The sequence below is a fragment of the Denticeps clupeoides genome, chromosome 1 (genome assembly GCF_900700375.1).
Source record: "Denticeps clupeoides chromosome 1, fDenClu1.1, whole genome shotgun sequence".
NCBI lineage: Eukaryota > Metazoa > Chordata > Actinopteri > Clupeiformes > Denticipitidae > Denticeps > Denticeps clupeoides.
In genome coordinates this window covers 14,262,094-14,282,547 of record NC_041707.1, presented here as the reverse complement: position 1 = coordinate 14,282,547, position 20,454 = coordinate 14,262,094, and the positions used below count along the sequence as shown (strand labels likewise).

The 20,454-nt window shown below is 40.6% G+C and overlaps 1 protein-coding gene across 2 annotated transcripts in view; it reads left to right on the top strand.

Moving 5' to 3' along the window:
• Window positions 1-20,454, top strand: part of LOC114789235 (leucine-rich repeat and fibronectin type-III domain-containing protein 2) — a 92,460-nt gene that overhangs the window by 26,226 nt on the left and 45,780 nt on the right. For both annotated transcript variants that reach the window (XM_028978433.1, XM_028978442.1), the window contains exon 2: window positions 6,941-7,077. The gene's annotated coding sequence lies outside the window, so the exon portion shown is untranslated. The remainder of the gene's footprint in view (window positions 1-6,940; window positions 7,078-20,454) is intronic.

The window sequence follows — 20,454 nt, the reverse complement described above, 5'->3', positions numbered from 1 at the left end:
AACTGGAGCACTTGAGCGTGTGTCACAAGGGGAATTCGATGACGTACTTGCAGACATACTTTCGGCGTGGGGATAAGCCGTCGTACCAGTAGAGGACGCTGGGCGAGCGGGGCAGGAGGACCGGGGGCGCCTGGCCGGCGAGGAATGAGGAAGTAATGGACGCGCTGCAACGCAGCGGGGAGTCAGTTCGGGATCTTTGGGAAGGACCGGGGCAGAGGAGAACCGGAAGACGGCGGGTTTCAGGATGGTTCGGTATCTTTGGGAGGACGGGAGTAGGTCTTGGGCGGCAGAAAGGTAGGGGAGCATGGAATCCCGTCTTAGCCGAGGGGTCAGGTAGATTCAAGGTCAGGGGCAGGAAGAGGTTGTAGTCAGGAAGTTCCGGTCGGGGTTCCTTTCGTGGTTTCCAGGGGATCAGGCAATTCTCGAAGTCATGGGCAGGCGAAGGTCGTATTACGGGAATCTCAATTATCGTAGGTCGTGGGTAAGAGAGCTAGCGTCTCTGGCGAGTAAACTCATACAAAGAGCGGGCGTGTCTCCTTGGTGTTACCTCCCTTTTATACTTGCCACCGCCCGCTTCCATTTCCTCTTCCGGGTTGCCATCTCCCAGGCTGGTGAGGTGCCCTCTAGCGGGCTGGAGGCGCGTTGGCCATGACAGCGTGAGAAATAATAAAGCAAAAAAAAAAAAAGTGTTAACCTTAAATGACATCCACATGCATTTGCATTACATTTTAAGTGGCCAGCTTTTAAGGGCCTGGACTTCATTAAATGATTTTGACCTGTTTTTTTTTTTTTTTTACCCCTGGAGAAATTCATGGAAACTACAATGTTGAAACCGCAGGCTAATATTAGCATTGCCAGCGGTGCCAGGCTGAAGCACGTTATTAACAACAAACGCAAAATGAATTCAAGTCACACTTCACAGACAGAAATGGGTGCCAGAAAGGAGGTCTGGGCCAGCTTCTGTGCCAGATCCAGAGTTGATGCTGGATGAATGTGAGCTCTGAGCGGGAGCCATCTAGAATTTGATCTGCCTGCATGTGCCAGTGGAATATTGCAGTGGCACACTGCAATATTCCTCAATGCATCGTAAATAAGTTAGTTAAAGAGCGGATGAGTCTGCGCGTATGTATTTAAATTTTATTCACCTGTTAGTTGCTTGCTATTTTTGATGGGACCATGAAGAAAGAAAAAAGCAACTGAATTTTCCTAACTCTGCCCAAGAAAAATGTGGCACAATAATAACATACTGTACAGTACAGGCCAAAAGTTCCCATTTAATGTGTTTTCTTTATTTTCATGACCATTTACTATGAATGAACACATGTGGAGTTATGTACTTAACAAAAAGTGGAGACCTGGCCTCCACAGTCACCGGACCTGAACCCAATCGAGATGGTTTGGGGTGAGCTGGACCGCAGAGTGAAGGCAAAGGGGCCAACAAGTGCTAAACACCTCTGGGAACTCCTTCAGGACTGTTGGAAAACCATTTCAGGTGATGACCTCTTGAAGCTCATCGAGAGAATGCCAAGAGTGTGCAAAGCAGTAATCAGAGTAAAGGGCGGCTATTTTGAAGAAACTAGAATATCAAACATGTTTTCAGTTATTTCACCTTATTTTGTTAAGTACATAACTCCACATGTGTTCATTCATAGTTTTGATACCTTCAGTGAGAATCTACCAAAGTAAATGGTCATGAAAACAAAGAAAACACATTGAATGAGATGGCCAGACTTTTGGCCTGTACTGTATGTTAAGAAACAATATAACCTATCTGGTCTATTCATTTAGTTAGTAATAGTAAAGAGATAAAAAAGACTGTACAGCTAAACAAAATGCTTGTTTGGGGTTCCTAAGACAGGAACTTTAAGGAGGAAATAGATAGAAGCAGACACTCATAAGCCATAAACAATTCTGATAAATATTCATTACCAAAAGAAGCCCTCATACCACCCTCATGGAATCTGTTTCTGACTGTGTGAGCAGACACATGGACATTTGTGGCCTGCTTCAGGTCATTTAGGGCTCTGCCACACAACTCCTCTTCTCCTTTCCTTCCTCTGATCTACATGCTGCTTCCAAAATCTCTGCATGTCTAACCGACATCTCGTCTTGGATGGCAGCCCATCACCTCAAACTCAATCCAACCAAAACTGAACTAATATTAATTCCAGCAGATTCTTCACCACATCAGGATCTTGCTATTTACCTGGACAACTCACAGCTCTCTCCTTCTACAACAGCCCGCAACCTTGGAGTAACAATAGACAACCAACTCTCCTTCTCGACTCACATCAGCAACCTTTCCTGCTCATGTAGATTTCTTCTCTACAATATCAGACGAATCCACCCTTATCTGTCAACACAGGCCACCCAACTACTGGTTCAGTCCTTAGTAATCTCATGACTGGATTACTGTAACTCCCTTCTAGCTGGTCTACCACTATGCATCATAGTTGGGGTCCTAGTGAACCAGAATTGATCTCTTCATCGATGGTAACTTGAAAGCACGTTGTAAGTCGCTCTGGATAAGGGCGTCTGCCAAATGCCGTAAATGTAAATGTAAATGTAAATGTGTTCACCTGAGGTTAAATGTATAGAACAGTCCCAGCAGAGTCATTGTGTCTGTATGTTTGTCTTTGTATCTGGTCCTGTATTTTGAGCTTTGTTCCTAGTAAAACCCCTGTCTCCATGTAGTCTTGCAATTCATGCTTCCATGAGAAGCCACGGCATCTCCATGACAAACATATACGCTGATTCCTACACATTTGCAGTAATCTCAGATGCAAAAATAACAGTATTGCAGAAAAGAAAAAACAGTTATTGTTCAGTATCTGATAAGTAATTAAGTACTGTTTCCATTGTTACAACGCTGTTACTGTTACTGACAATAAAATGTTGCACAAAATTATAATTAAGCTGTTTGCAACTACTAGTGGTCAAGACCATGGAAGTTGATAGCAGCACAAACCCAGGTTTGGCTCACGTGAGCTTTGCTAACGTAGGAGGAGATGGAGCTACGCCAGCTACATTTTTCACATATTTGAAACATAAACATCAAAGGCAGTTTTTCATTTCTCGGCCTAATGTGTTCTGTTGAATTCAAAGGGAGGAATCAGGCTTTTGTGCTGAAGGTAGCAACTCTTATTCTGTAAAAGTTTTTTTATTTTTTTTTGGTCTCTGCCTCAAAACTGTTCTTGCCCTGTGGGCATTTCTTTCAAATGAACTACAAGATAATTCCTATATCTCTACTTTCTGCAAGTGCAACAGTGGTCCAGCCCGGTCAAGTTATCCTGTCTGATCCTTTGCCTGTTTCCGTGACACTTGCCTGCAGAATGCACACACAGCTAAAAACCCCTCTCACTAAGCCGCAGGGTGACATGCTCCGTATTACTCCATAACACTATTGACTGGTAATACGAAGTTACTTGGTCCAGTGGTTTGCCTAGTGGATAAGGGAACGGACCTGTAATAGTGGTTCGGAAGTCGAACCGCCAACCTTCCTAAGGTGCCACTGAGCAAAGCATCGTCCCCACGCACTGTTCCCTGGGCACCTGTCATGGCTGGCCACTGCTCACCAAGGCGGTGGGTTAAATGCAGAGGACGCATCACCGTGTGCTGTGCTTCACAATGACAATCACTCCACTTTCACTTTTTCACTTGAGCAAATGAAATGAAATCTGACCAAATAAGCATAATAATTACTAAACAGAAAACTGACACCAGCAGAAGTGCAACATCAAACACGACCTTGACTTGCTTGTCTGCTGCAATGTCAAGATGCTGTCATGTAGAAAGCCCCTGCGTAATTCATATTGAGCTATTCCGCACCTCTCATGTGCCATTCTCCTCAAAGCTCTTTCATGAGCATACCTGCCGGCCATGAGGGAGCATCCCCACAAGCAGCGTGCTTAAAGGGGCTCCTTATTGCTGAGGTGAGCTGAGACCCTCAAAAATACTTTCATTTCCTACTGGATTCTAAGTCATCTTTCTTGAAATTATCAAGTACAATTATGAATTAGCAATAGTAAGCTTTGTGAAAATGCTAAGAACATACATTTAATAAGAAAGAGACCAGCCTTCAGGACTATTGGAAAACCATCCCAACTTAATGTGGTTGAGAGAAGCCAGGAGAAATGCTGCTTTGGAAAGCCTGAAATGTTCAACTTTTTACTTTGTTTGCTATTTTTTTGGTTTATTGAGTAGGCGCATCCAAACCTTTGACTGGTAGTGTACTTATTTTAAAATATGTTTTTGCAAAAGCAAATTAAGCGAGATTTTATTTCACATGCCTGTGTGGAAAAAAAACACTTGTGATAGAGGGCTTCGATGTCTGCTTACCGTAGTAAATGCAGATTTTTTGGATTTAATGACTGTTGCAGAGTGTTTCACTCTACAATCAGCTTGCATGGCCCCAGCAATGTTTTGGAGGGGCATTAAACAAGATTACTGAGATGAAGTAATTACCTTTCAATTAGTGAACCCACAAAGCAGAAGAAGTGGAGGGTTATCAGTTGTCCATTAGTACAAATTCAGATAATGAAGAACTGGCTAGATTTTGGCAGTCATATGTCAATATCATGGTTGGTTGTCTCTAGTTTTGTGGGATGGTCACCTGTTGACAAAACTGTTGACACTGAGGTGACAAGTGAGAAACCTTTCAGTCTTAACAGTAGACAGGCTGTTCTTGGTTGATTGGTTCATTGTGAAAATGGTTCATTGTGAACATACACGTCAGAGCTGCACATTGTAAAGACGCAGCTGCTGATGCCCATCCCTGGATATTGACTGGCGCCAGCCCAACTCGGGGTGCACACACCATTTGCACACGCACACACTCACACCTATGACTTAACTTAGACTCACCAATCCACCTAATGTTTATAATTATGTGCCGCAGGAGGAAACTGGAGAAGCAGGAAAAGGAGAGCAGACAAACACACAAGTTTGAACATTATGGCGTGTTTATATTTGTAAAAATGAAAGTGGAACTCTAAACAAACTAATCTAATTCCTAGTGCCTTTATTAATTTTTTTTTTCTCAGGAAATGGCATGTGAATCTACGAAGCCTGACCTAAGTTAATTTACATGCACATTAAAAGGATTATTTAATTATTTTTGCATAGGCATAATAAAATTATTGATACAGCCAGCAGCGATGATTGAAAATAGCTTTGTATTGATTAAATCATAGTTGCATGTAGCGTTGCGTGTAACAGAAGGCTGAACATTTAGCCCTAAATGTTTTATGTGCATTTATTTGGCTACGATTGTTTACCTACCGAGCAACATGCGCCGCAGTGAAATGATCTGAACGAATCATTTAATCGCTAATGTTATGTAACCAGCTGTGCTGAGCATATGGGCATATACAAAACAAGCAGCGCGGCACAGCAGCGTTGCGTCATAAGCATTCTTAATGATTTGTGCGACTGTCTTGTTCATTAGATTCTGCTGCCAACCTAACCTGAGAGACTTCACCTCTCCTGACCTTCAACCAACATGATATTCACTTCAAAGCTTGGCGGGATCAGGAGATGACACGTTCATAAATACATGTTCCTCGCAGCAGAAGTAATTGAAGAAATTGGTGACCAGCATGCTAATCCAGGCAGTCTTGTTGCTCTTAACCTCCTCATTAACCTCTCCTCACTCCGGATAGATAGTGTGTGGGACTGACTGTATCTACAGTTGACATGCCATCATTTTAATTAACGACATAAGTTGAAGAAGAAAGCGCCCCAATATGTTAATAAAAATAAAGCCGTGGAAATTTAACTGAAGCTTTCGGACAAAGTGGTATCCATACAAATACTCAAATCTGATTGGTTGGTGGGGGTTAGGGTTAGGGAGAGAACCTAGTTCATGCTTTAAGGCAACTTGTGACTATTCTTTTAATTTTATAAACATCTGTCAAAAGTTTTTTTCTTTAGCAAAATGACCAATATGCTGGATGCTAACCTTACACTTTAAATAGACTAAAATCTCATGTCTCACCATAAGACTAGCTACACTTTTGAGATTGTTTTACATCATGCTTGGCTTTTACTTAGTACTGGGTAAGGAGTGATGTCTATTAGTAGTTTTTGTTAATTTTGTTTTATGTACTAAATGTTTTATAACGACTGTTGCATTCGTTCTTAACTGTCAATTGTATGCACATGATACCTTGTACAGTTTAAAGGCTTTAATTCCCGGGTTAAGTGGGAAATAGTCCTTTGGAATACCCCTGAAGTGGCCTTCAGCAGTGTGACAGTGTCTCACTGCAATGTTCCTAAAGCTAGTATGTTGTTAAAAAAAATGAATAAACCCAGTTAAAAATAAGACACAAAAATTATATTTATTGAAAAAAATTCTTGTTGACCTGTCCCATAAAAAAGAAATGCTCTACTGGAGCGGAGGATGACAGGACTGTGTTCAGCTTCTCAAAAAGGTGTATTATCAATGGATGTTGCTGCCATGAGCTCATATCCTTCCTCTGATTATCTAAGAACTGCAAACTGCTGTGAACGAACTCTGGGCTTTGTCCTGTTGAAGTGTCCTGGAGATGAGAAGGTCCCCTCCCCTTGACCTTTGTTGTCATAATTATCCACAGAAAATGTTAGATTTGAGTTTTAAATTCAGATGGGTATTATTGTTAGCGAGACAACGTTCCTGAAGCTCCTCAGAGTCCGGTCACCATCCTAATCAGAGCCGTGACGGACTTCTGCCAGATTGCCCATGAATGGCCCCGTCGTGCAATTACTGTCACCACAGAATGCACAGCCAGATGCTTTCACAAAGTTCTGACAACTTGATGACTGAATCCTTTAAGGCGCGGTCGTTTGTCAGCACAACCTGATGGCCTAATTTTTTTTTTGTTGTTTCTTGTGCGACGCAAAAGACAATGAGATCTTGAACAACCCTTTGATTCACTTTCATTTCCTTCTGGGCACGTTACAGGTGAAAGAGCGACCCAATGAAGTGTAATAGCCCCGTGCAGGTGGTACAGGAATAGAAGTCACCTTGCACCACTTATCCAAGGGAGGAGAGTGAGAGAAACGCCTCTGACTGTTTCTTGCCAGCAGGGAGACAGCAAGGTCAGTAAACAAACCCACATGAACATTTCTTACACTCCGGAGTGTCAGTGGGTTTTGTTCCTCTGTGTTTGTAATGGAGGGAGTGTCATGGAGTGGTGGAAAGTGTACAAAATATACATTCTCTCTGCCACATACACAACAATGTGCATTCATTCTGCCGTATGGCAGCTTCGCACAAATATTGGTGTTTGCACATTTACTTTCTCCATTATACCTGTTTTATGAAGCAACTTTTGACCATAATGTAGACATGCACAACATTACACCTACATTGCAGTCAAAAATGTTACTTTTTAGAACAACTGAAAACTCAAAACTATGAAACAACATGCATTATTTGATAAACAAAAATTAAAATGTATTTCAGGTTCTTTAAAGTAATGAACATTTTACACTCTTGGCTTCCCTCATCGACCTCAAGCTCGACCAAGTAATGAGCTTCTCATGAAGCTGGCCAACAGAATACAAAGCAGTCAAGATTCAAGATTTTTATTTGTCAGGTGCATAGTTATACCAGTGGAACATGCAGTAAAAGGCACCCTGAACCGCTCAGTTTTTGCTCTGTGTAGTTAAGGATGAAGTTTAAAAAAATTAAATCAATTTCAAAAAGAGGGGGAAAAAAAAAGGCTGTTACAAAAAGCAAGCTAAAATGCAATCAAATATTTATGTTCGAGGAGAGCATAAGACAAAGACAGATATCGTTTGCAAAATATGCGTATTGGTTCATTGTATACGTGCAATATTTGCTATACTGTGATCTATAGCAGTCGCTAAAGCATTTCACTGCATATCATACCGTGTATGACTGTGTACGTGACAAATAAAATTTGAATTTGAATTTGACATCACTGTGTGTAATTATGGATACTGCAGTGACAAGGTTTGAAGCAGATGTAATGTTAAGTAAAATAACTTTCTTCTGTGACTCTAGGTATGTCTAAACCTTTGACTGGGAATTTAGATAATTTTTCATTTGAAAAACTATATTAGTTTCCCAGATCACGTACATTAGTTTCTCCCATAGTGCTCCTCCCATAGGACCACTGCCGGGCTGTAGTGTCTCCAGTCATAAATAAGATCCTGGCTGCAGTCACTTGGAGAGACGTGTCCTGATCTCACGGAATTAATTCTGCATTCAAGATTCCCTTCAACATGAACACAAATGTCCCTCTGCTTAGTGACAAAGCTGTTTGTTTACAAGAATATTAATTAAAGCTTCTGTCTTGCTTTCTGACGTGCGCAAATGATCTTGAATGCAATAAGTCTGCTTGTTTGAGGTTGGTAATATCATTCATTTGTAGATTTTTTTTTAGAAAATATGATTAATGCCAGTTGATACTATTCAAAACTACTTAAACTAATCAGTTCAATTGTATTAAAAGCAATCAATTCTTATAATTTTTTTGTTGTGGGAACAAAATTAAGAAATTTTATTGGTTGTTAGATATTTACACACGTAACATAATAATTGGAAATGACTGCAACATTCAAAAGTGAATAGATGGACATACTGATTATTATCATGCTAAAATATTAATGTATTTCAATAAATGATGATTACAAGGGTGTTTTGTGAGGATATAATATTGCTTTTCTGGTAAACATACCACTCTGGAACTTGGAATTAGTCACTGGATCAATTCAAAGGAAATTCTACAGTGCTTCACTAATGCGACTTTGAAAGATTTAGTGGACGTGGCAATCTCAGAATGTCTTCATTGTCCTTCTGCTAGCAAGTGATTGGACCATAATTGCAGAATTTTCCGGTCTTGGAGGCAGCAGAGGAAGTATGCCAGCACAGGCATGCTTACAGCGTGTTCAACATTCAAGGTTTCCAGAAAATATTAAACCGCACGCAGCAGGACGTGCCAGGCCTTTAATTGCTTCCCCACAGATTGCTTCTACCGGAGTGAAAGTAGGTTAATTGTGTGAGAGGAGCGATCCCAACATGTGACCTTGATCAGGAGGTGCCAAGCGTGCTGACCACAGGGCAACCTGACATGGTGCATTGCGCACAAAGACAGAGTCTTGCAGGTGGCATGTGCTTGGATTTGGGTAAGTCAGTTGCCACTGATGAGCTGAATCCATCCATCATCGGTACACCTTTACATTCTTCTCACATATTAAAACACTTTCCGATCTCTGTGCGCCTGAAAAAAACAACTACCAGATACAGGCCGTCTCTCCGTGTGTCATAGATCATAAATGCAGTAATCTATTAGCACTTTACCTGTTTAATAATTTTGTTACAATGATTAACAGCACTCTTAATATCAAATGTACATTCTTGTTCTTGGGAATAGGAGCTTTTTTTCCCATTTAAAGATCAAGGAAGGCTAGACAAATGAAGGCAGCCGATTGCAAACCATCCGGAAATAAAGGGTCAGGACTTCTGAGGTGAACTGTATATTACACTGACTTCAGGCTTAATGAAACGCATGGATGCGGAGTCGCGTTACATGCTTTGAATCAATGCGCTGTATCAGTAAACATCATGGAGGCTTTCCATGAAGCCCGGAGTCTGTTGAGACACCCGCACCTCTTATCTAGGATCAGACGGTGTGAATCCTACACTCTCCTTCAGCGAGCTTTTCGTTTCGATTAGCCCGTGACACCAGTGCGAGAGTTGCCGGGAGTGTCTTTCCTGCGAGGATGCCACAGACCGCGTGTTGTCAGACAGCCTATCAGCCGCTGCAGGCTGTGAGGAGATTTATATCCGCCGCCTGACGATGTCTTAATTGGACCAGCCTTGCCATCTGGCAGTGTTTGGTGGACATCTCTCAAAAGTTGAAAAAAAAAAACGACCTGAAGGGAGCTCAGCGGATTTGCATGACAGAAAATGCCCATTCGGTATTTATCTACCCTGGATTACACATTGCAATACACGTTCTTTACCGCAGCCTGGTCTTGAATTATTCAGGCTCGACTAGTTACAAGTGAAGCGCTTTGATGATAAAGTACGCCGCGTGCATGATACAGTACTTAGATGTTCAATTTAAAAAGACACTGACCCAGTTTTATAAACAGCCTTCAGAACACGGAGGAATAAATATGGATGAGCAGACTGTAAACAAATCACCAGCAAAAGATGACATTGGCACAAATAAACCTGAAAAGATTTGATTTTGATGTTGTGTTCATGATTATGCGGGTTTGCTCTTCCTTGCTTTTGTTCAGATTAGAGGGGCGTTGGGAACATATATTGGATGTAACCCTCCTTGGTGTTAACAGATGACACCTCATGTCCATTCTCGTGAGAATTCCTGTTTCCAGCTCTGCAAATTTCATTTCAATGACTTAAAAAAATCTGGGGTACAGGAGACCCCGAATGACCTATTTTAAAACATAGGATTAGGTACAATTCATAGCTTTCACAGTTTGTGGTGGTAAGTTATAAATACAAATGGGTGATGGGATACTGTACTCGTTACCTTTGTTCCTGTTTAATAAATCCCTTTTTGTTTCACAATGTCCTTCACCAGCACTTCCTTCCTCTCTCAGCCTGCGGTCGTGACAATACTCAACATTTATCTGAACAAAACCGGAACACATACCTGTCCAATGAAATTTGGGTCCTTTATGTGGTATTTTGAGTTATGGTGACCACAACCTGGACTCAATATTCAAAATGGGTTTTTAGGGAGTTATCAGGGTGGTAGTAGGCTAAGCGTCAAGGGTTAAGTGGGGGGGATGTCAACTGTTGGGCACATACAGACATACTGCATGTGATTTTTGGCTATATAAGAAATACATTTTGTTGTTGTTGTAGTGGGTAACACACTCGCCTATGAACCAGAAGACCCAGGTTCAAATCCTGCTTACTACCATTGTGTCCTTGAGCAAGACACTTAACCCTAAGTTGCTCTAGGGGCGACTGTCCCTGTAACTGCTGATTGTAAGTCGCTCTGGATAAGGGCATCTGATAAATGCTATGAATCATGTCACACCGGGGTATTAACTAAATGAATTAAAAAAATAAATATATCAATGAAATATTAATGTTCTTTTTTTGCCACCAAAAACTAATACACTGTTCCATACTGTGCCTGACCTGTTTTAGGCTTTGGAGAAGTGCTTAAATGTTTCGATGTGCCAGGTATTGTGCGTGCAATGGCATTAAAAATTCAGAATCCATTTTTGCATGATAGGCACATGCCAAGCTGTGGGCTTTTAAACATTCCTTGACAGCGTTACAGACAAGGTATTAATATTTTAGATGTAGGCAGTGATAAAAATGGAAACAAGAGTAGAGGTGCATGTGAGTGTGTGTGTGTCAGATCCAGGGTAAAACACCATCAACAGAAGTTACACATTCTTCTTTAGCTGGAAGACATAAAGTTTTTTTTTAATTGCGTTAAAAAATAAATGTTCCTAAATGACATTCTAGGCTATTAGAGGGGAGCACAATTTGACTGATGCTTCACATGTCTCTAATAGCAGGCTATCATAATTGCTGTGTGGGTCATAGAGGAAATGACCTCCAGTCTGAGGTCCATCCCATCAATCTCACCACTCAAGAGCAAAATTAGATTCACCAGAGAGCATTCGCTTTGTACGATTGGCCCTGGGGCAGATTGTACCCCCTGACTGCAGGTCCTTACTGAAATTCCAAAAATTGCAAATCAAATTGAAGCCATTGGCTTTGGTCAGGGTCAAGCCAATGGAAGATGGGACAGATTGCATTGCCCAATTGACTTCTCACTATACATTTTCAGGAGAGATGTGTCTGGCGGACACTCAACATCAAACTGGTTTAAAGGTGTCCTGACATGAATTTTGCGTTTGAGTAGGTCTTAGTGGTTGTAGAATAATGTATCTGAAGTCTCGTTTCGAAATTCAGACTTGGTGTAAAATTACAGCCACTTTGAGCCAGTCACACAATGAGATTTCCCCAGGAGAATGGCCTTTAGAAGCGAGCTGCCATTCATGGAAAATATGTCATCAACACCTTTCACCAACCACAATGTTTGGCACAACAGGAAGTCATGTCGACATTTTTCCAGAAAAAAAATCCATAAGGGGACAAATTCCAGATTTGGCTGCTTGAACGGCGAAGCAGAATTATCGAAGCACTCTTTACAACTATTGCCATTTCTAGACACTACAGGACCATAGACAGGCTTGCGGAACTCATATTAATGTTAAATAATCTCATAAAGTGAAATTTTCATGTCAGGGGACCTTTAATAAAGTCCAGATCTCAAGGTGCCGTCTAAATTTTTTCAACACTTGGATTGATTCAACTGCTGTTCATCATTCTGCTAACATCACGTTGTTGCATATGCATCTCACACATTTCCATGTCTTCTCAAAATACAGCTGACCTAAGCTGCCAGTGTTTTTTGCTTTAGATCCATGGCCAGGGCTTGGGCATTGCAGTCCTTGAAAAGACCTATAAGAAATGTACAGAAAACACTCTTTTAAATGCAAATACACATAACTGAAAGAGGTCGGTACAGAAGTTCAAATGCACTGATTCTAAACCCCTAGACAGTTGTGTAACAACCTCACACTACGTTCAATGATTCCCTCAGTAACAAAAGGTGAAGAGGGAGGAGCCCAGTAGCCTGTAAACAAGCCAATGAGAGCACAGCCCGTCAACATATTAATGATCCCTGCAAAAAGGGGCCAAGACATAAGGTTGTAAATGGGCCAACATCTGTGCATATTTAATGTATAGACACCAGAGAATAGTTTGAGACAGAAAAACAATTCATTTTATGGCACATTTAAAGCACAAATGGACTTATCTAGCACATCCACAGTCCACTTGATTCCTTCAGGCATGGCAGAGATGAGGCTAAAGATCACCGCTCTTCAAATCAATAATAAAAAGGGATCCCTAGGTTTTGTGAGTTGAACTAGTGTAAAGATCAATATCACTTATTCTTTCAGATATTATTTTTCCTCAGAAGTTGGGACCACTATTGCCCATCTCACCGTTTCTACTGTAGCTCACATTATTGGAAATGATGTCAAACGCAAAGGCTGTTAGTGCTGCACCCTCTCGGTGTTACTCGAAGAGAAGCATGACGTAGCCTGCTTTATTTTGATCATTGGTTGTGAGCCTGCCAAATACAATAAGATAGAGGGCCGCACCATGAAATGATGGTTGTCAACATGGCTTCATACATTTAAGGTTGTTAGTTCAAATCCCGACAAATTTGCATGCTTTACCCAGGTATGAATGCTTTACCCTCCAGCCATCCAAATTCATGCACACTATATAATTTGGTAATTCTAAATTGTCTGTAGATGTGAACGGCAGCTGTGACCCTAAGTAGAACTAAGCGGGTAACAGAAACTGAATAAGCCAGAGACAATAAGACAGATATCTGTTTTTTTTAGGGTAAGTGGCTAGTAATTTTTTCTTGTGGCTTCCCATCAGATAATCTATCGTGAGATTGGAATTAACTTCATATAATGTCATGGTGATCGAAACAATGACAAAATCAAGTCTAATGTCATGTTGAAAAACATTTGAAAACTCACTTGTTTAAAAAGTATTTCAAACAAGTCTAAAACTAACACACACACGCACATGCACACACACACACCCCAAAAAAACTTGTTCTATTCTTGACAATTTATGCCTTATAAGGGCTCTTAGTTTTTTGATTCACAATCTATGGAAACCGAATGAAAATTGCTAGTGTCTTCTCCTTGTAAGTCGCTTTGGATAAAAGCATCTGCCAAGTAAAGTAAAGTAAATGTAGCTTGAAATAGACTAAGCCGCTATGGATCATCGGCGCATATGAATTGCAAAGTACATTTGTGAATTTAAATCATGGAAGGGAACATAAATGAACAAGGTGCATGTTGCATATTATATCAGGAATTAACAGAACCAAGTATCGAAAGAAATATGGAGAAAAAATTACTCCCTTAAAATGACTCCACCCACTGCACTATTTTGAGAATTTTTTTTTATTGTACTGGATTATGGTCTTAGGGGGAGGTGAGAAGAATCTGAGAGGGGGGTGTGGTCTCTTGAGGCAGAGACATTCATTTCTGATTAAAGGGTGTTAATCTTCCTTTTATAAATTTCATGGAGAGGTGAGACTCATGGTAGTTCATGGTACACCGTCGTTGGCTTTTCATCCCATTAAATTACAATTTTTATAAAATGGCAAGATTAAAAAAAAGATTATTGAACAGATAGATAACATACACTCAAAGTATAAAATTTTAAATGACAGGCAGGCCCTCTTCCTGCCTGAACCCTCATGCCACTCTGGTGGGCCTTTGGCTCTCAGCCCTGCTGGAGTCAGACACAGACTACCGGAAGGTAGTCCCCCCTTCAGCAGAGGGCCCATGAGGACCCCCATGGGGTTAGTGCCCACCCTGACTGGACAAAGGGGCATCCTTGCCCTGGACCATTAAATATCTTTTTTAATAATACCGTACAGAGCAGGTGTGCTGCAGTGTTTTACAATGACAAACACTTTACTTTGACTTTTCACAAATTCTGGCCTTGATTGTAGATAATATACACCTGGAGAACATTCATAATAGGAACAAATGAGCCTTCTTTTGTATTTTAGGACACTGAATAATAATACGGACAGGTCAAATTCATATGGGCCATAAAAATCCAATTAGAAGTTTGTAATCCATAAAAGAATGACATAACATAAAGGGTACAATAGTATAAATCATCCTTACCTTAATCTTCATGAATTAGATTATGATTCAATTCAGTGCACGTAACCTTAACTTGTGTCTCTGAGACAAAATATCAGTAAATAAGGTCTTGGCAAACACCTCACAATCTGTCAAATTGTGTTAGAAAATGGTAAACCGACTTTCTATTTAGATCATGTTGTGTCATAACACTTTATGCTTGGACATATGAGTGTAAAATGAGAGGTTTATATGCTGTAAAAAGCTGGTTGTGCACATCTTTCAACTAATACTTTGTTGAACTGCACTCATGCATCAAGCTTAATGTACTTAAGAATTGAGTTGAATTGTACAGGTTGTGACGTGAAAGTGAGGTAATTGTTTTGAAAGGCCCTATTGGTCATTATCCATGCTTCACACACACACACACACACACACACAATAATATACTTGCACACATAATACTCTTTCACAAATACTACCGTACCAAATACTGTTCTTATAGTTAACTTCCTTTAACAATACTGCTTGACAATATCCATATTACGTTTGATCAACAACTTTACTCTCCTCTCGAAGGGGAGGCCGGCTGCAAAATGCCTGTTGAAAATTGTCGTAGTCTGTGGTAATTTCTGTGATCCGGCAGATGCAAAACTGGCACTTAAGTATCGATACCAGTGCAAATTAATACAAAACAAATTATACAAAACCTTTGTATTGATTAGTGTCAGAGAATTGATTTTTGGAAGGTTTAATGATTTAATAAAAAAATAGTTCTCGCAAACCTTTCAATGTGAAAGATCAACACAGTTTGTTTAAAGCAGGACTATAGTTGAAGTGAATGCTGGCATGTGATTCTAGAAGTAGGACATGTTTTCTATGGAGAGCAAATCACCTAGACTCCCTCTTGACTTGTGAAGGTATCAGGCTTCCAAAGATAGCTTCGCATTCATTTCACAATTTTTTTTAAATATGCAAATAGTGAGCAACACAAGCTCATTGCGACTTTGAAGAATGTCACACTCACATGAATTGTTCACAGTGCTGAAAAGGCCATATGGAAGTAGTAACTGAATTAACATCCTTTAGGTCAAGTGTTTCACAGATTAATTGAACCACCTCAGTGTTGTGTTCATTGTTTTCTTCTGTGCCAACACTTATTAGGTCACATTTGTTGAGCTCCTCTGGGAGTAAAAAAAAAATCCTTTTACTCCCTAAATGCTTCTATTCTGTATTGACTAAGAGCGTAAATTGTGTGCAGTGCCGTGTCATTTAGCAGAATTTGTGTTGCTCTTCAAGGTCTGTCAAGAGCTACAGGGAAGATTGGCAATATTCTTTCTTTCTATAAAGATCAACTTATTTCACATGTTCTCTTATACATGCACACGTGCATTCTTCCATTTTGTCATTAATTTCTGACAAACATCCAATTGCTATATTATATCTTTTCTGTCATTGCATTTTAACGTAATGTTTTATACATTTGCATTTGAACCCATTTCAACTACAAACTTAATTTTCAAAGATTTTTGTGTGATCAATATTTATTTATTGTTTTGTCCTTGAATGTTGCCAAATGCTAGACTCATTCCATATGCATGCTACCGAACACTGCCATTAACAATCATTCTGATTATAGTCTCTGGCATTTGGAAATGTTTCAGAGTACAGCAGTAGTGACAAGTGGATTCTGGTGGCCTAGTCCCTGGGTTGGCTGTGTTTACCAACCTAGGTGACTATGGGCCTTCCCTTCGTTGGATGCGTCCTTTAATCACAGGCTAAGCTGTCTTGTCTGTGAGCACTTGGGCTGCTGCCACCCACTTTGAACTCGAAGATGCGGCAAGAATGGGGCTGCTTTTCCAGCCAGGAAAGCAATGCTCTGCTGGCAACAGATACTCCCCAACTAACAAACTCATCCAGTTCTGGAACATTCACTTTTACCCGCCATGTGAGCCACACATCTCCATGACAACGCAGGCCAAGGGAAAGCAATAATAGCAATCACAAAGAGCATGATCCATCTTAGCCCAGTTTGTGTCAGTAGATGAATAAAAATGAACATGGTCAAAACGTAATATTATTTTTGCATGATGTGTAGTCTGTAAAGTCTAGTTTAGCCCACATTTCTAGCTTTCTATCTCTATATATTTTTTCATTGAAGGTCATGGTTGTTGCTGCATAATTCCTATATTTTCCAGAGAAATGCAAAGTACTATTAATATTTTGCCTAAAAATGTAAGAAAATGAAAATCTTTTTTAAAATTTCTGCCAAATAACATAACTTCAGTATCTAGAGGCAACTGTTTAAAAGTTTTGGTTTATTCAAATTTGTATTTTATTGTTGACAGACAGACAGAAGGAAATGTGAGTAAAAAATGTATCCACTAAAAAAAAAAACACACATACACACACACATACACACGTACACACATACACACAAACACACACTCACTTTGAATATCATTTCCTGTCGTAACCAATGACAAAAATTTACAGTAATCGCTGCTCTCCCTAAAGCTCTATCATTATGATGAGGTACGCCGGGCTTTCCTGCTGAATGAATTATGCATCAGACCCGGTGTGGCCAGTAACGCTGCACTCAGGTAAACACGAGGTTCAAGACATTACACCGAGCCCCACAGTGACTCGCCCTGCGCCGTGCTGCTTCTCCTCCTTGCCGGTGCCCATTAATCAGGCCGTGCGCAGCAGCGATGTTTACCGTTAACATTTGTGGATAATGATAGATTGCACACGCAGGGTTCTGCTCTGCTTGTCGGGATTATAAACGAAATGGGGATGTGCCGCGGCGCAAGACACGGTTTTATTGGGTGAATGTGTGCGGCAGGATGTGTACTTTTTTTGCCGTAAATCTGTCTTTCACAGTAGAAGGAGAAACTATTGCAATTACTTTGTGACCCTCTGAATCACTCGCATGTTGTCATGCGCATGTTGTCAGCTTATGGGCCTAGGGCTATTTATTGTAAGACCCCTCCCTTATTCTCACATGGCCGACTGTGGCGTTTGACACCCCATCTTCCCATGCCCTCAGATGGCACTGCGGTGCTAGCTATTCCTTCTCTTGTTTGAAAGCCGTGCTTAGATACTTCCTTCCCACAAGGGCCGTACTTTGATGCATCTGTTAAGGCACACCACAATAGAATCCTGTCTCTCAGATCAGTCACTGCACCATACGGTGACTAATGGGAATCGCCCCTTTGAAGACGTCAGCTATTTGCATTCAAAGGGCTGGTTGAGGCTTCACGATTGAAGCTTCGATCAAAAATATCCAACAGCAGGGAGATGGGACGTGTGCAGCGTTCTCATGACCCGGCGTCCTTTCACATGCCGTGCAATGCTGTAAACACGCTTCCGTTTATTTTAGGCAGAGTATTTATATTTCACATATTCACATTTTAATACTTCATCATGATTGTGTTTCATTGTTTGGATTTCTGTCATATTAAATATTGTGATGGTTCATGGCGAGAGCCCTTGTTTTTATTAGCATGAACTATTTATGCAATAAATTCTTTACTACTGCTACTACTATTACGATTATTATTTTGTTAAGTTATGCCATAAAATGTTATCTTATGAATATGTTAAAGTGAAGTGATTGTCATTGTGAAACACTGCAGCACAGCACACAGTGACACAACCAAATGTGTTGTTTGCTTTTAACCCTTCACCTTAGTGAACAGTGGGCAGCCATGAAAGGCGCCCGGGGAGCAGTGCTTGGGGACATGAGTTGAACTGGCAACCTTCTTATTACAGGTTCTTTCCTTACTTGCTAGGCCACCATTTCAATTCTTCACACATATACAGGGAGTGAAGAATTATTAGGCAAGTTGTATTTTTGAGGAATAATTTTATTATTGAATATCAACCATGTTCTCAATGAACCCAAAAAACTCATTAATATCAAAGCTGAATGTTTTTGGAAGTAGTTTTTATTTTTAGCTATTTTAGGGGGATATCTGTGTGTTCAGGTGACTATTACTGTGCATAATTATTAGGCAACTTAACAAAAAACATATATACCCATTTCAATGATTTATTTTTACCAGTGAAACCAATATAACATCTCCACATTCACAAATATACATTTCTGACATTCAAAACAAATCAGCGACCAATATAGCCACCTTTCTTTGCAAGTACACTCAAAAGCCTGCCATCCATGGATTCTGTCAGTGTTTTGATCTGTTCACCATCAACATTGCGTGCAGCAGCAACCACAGCCTCCCAGACACTGTTCAGAGAGGTGTACTGTTTTCCCTCCTTGTAAATCTCACATTTGATGATGGACCACATCATCAGATCAGGTGAACAAGGAGGCCATGTCATTAGTTTTTCTTCTTTTATACCCTTTCTTGCCAGCTACGCTGTGGAGTACTTGGACGCGTGTGATGGAGCATTGTCCTCCATGAAAATCATGTTTTTCTTGAAGGATGCAGACTTCTTCCTGTACCACTTTTCTTCCAGAAACTGGCAGTAGGACTGGGAGTTGAGCTTGACTCCATCCTCAACCCGAAAAGGCCCCACAAGCTCATCTTTTTACAGCATTTACAGCATTTATTTTATCATCTTTAAATAAATTTATCATTTATTTATCATCTTTGATGATACCAGCCCAAACCAGTACTCCACCTCCACCTTGCTGGCGTCTGAGTCGGACTGGAGCTCTCTGCCCTTTACCAATCCAGCCATGGACCCATCCATCTGCCCCATCAAGACTCACTCTCATTTAATCAGTCCATAAAACCTTAGAAAAATCAGTCTTGAGATATTTTTTGGCCCAGTCTTGATGTTTCAGCTTGTGTGTCTTGTTCAGTGGTGGTCGTCTTTCAGCCTTTCTTACCTTGGCCATGTCTCTGAGTATTGCTTTTGGGCACTCCAGTGATGTTGCAGCTCTGAAATATGGCCAAACTGGTGGCAAGTGGCATCTTGGCAGCTGCACACTTGACTTTTCTCAGTTCATAGGCAGTTATTTTGCACCTTGGTTTTTCCACACGCTTCTTGCGACCCTGTTGACTATTTTGAATGAAACGCTTGATTGTTCGATGATCACACTTCAGAAGCTTTGCAATTTTAAGAGTGCTACATCCCTCTGCAAGATATCTCACTATTTTTGACTTTTCTGAGCCTGTCAAGTCCTTCTTTTGACCCATTTTGCCAAAGGAAAGGAAGTTGCCTAATAATTATGCACACCTGATATAGGGTGTTGATGTCATTAGACCACACCCCTTCTCATTACAGAGATGCACATCACCTAATATGCTTAATTGGTAGTAGGCTTTCAAGCAAAACAGCTTGGAGTAAGACAACATGCATGAAGAGGATGATGTGGACAAAATACTCATTTGCACTCCCTGTATTTACAATTTCAGTTATATGTGTTTAGGGGAGATAAATGAAAATATCACTCTGTGATGGACATATTTAAAGGCAGTGCCACAGCACTCAATGGGGGCTGCGGCATGGATGTGGATTGAGACTTGCCCTGTATTTGTAGTTTCAGTTCCTGTTCCCAGGATTCATGTCCTTGTGCCTGTTTTTGTTGAGCTTATTAAAATTCCCTTTTTCCTGACAAAGTTTCACAAAACGATATAAAACTGTCCAATTCTAAAAGATTGCTCACATTTTTGTTAAGGTGGAGTAGTGTGATCTTGATGGACTCTATCACCCAACCCTATATGCCACAGACACACATTTGTTTCTGCTAGCTGCCTTGGCTACATATGGCATCAGAAG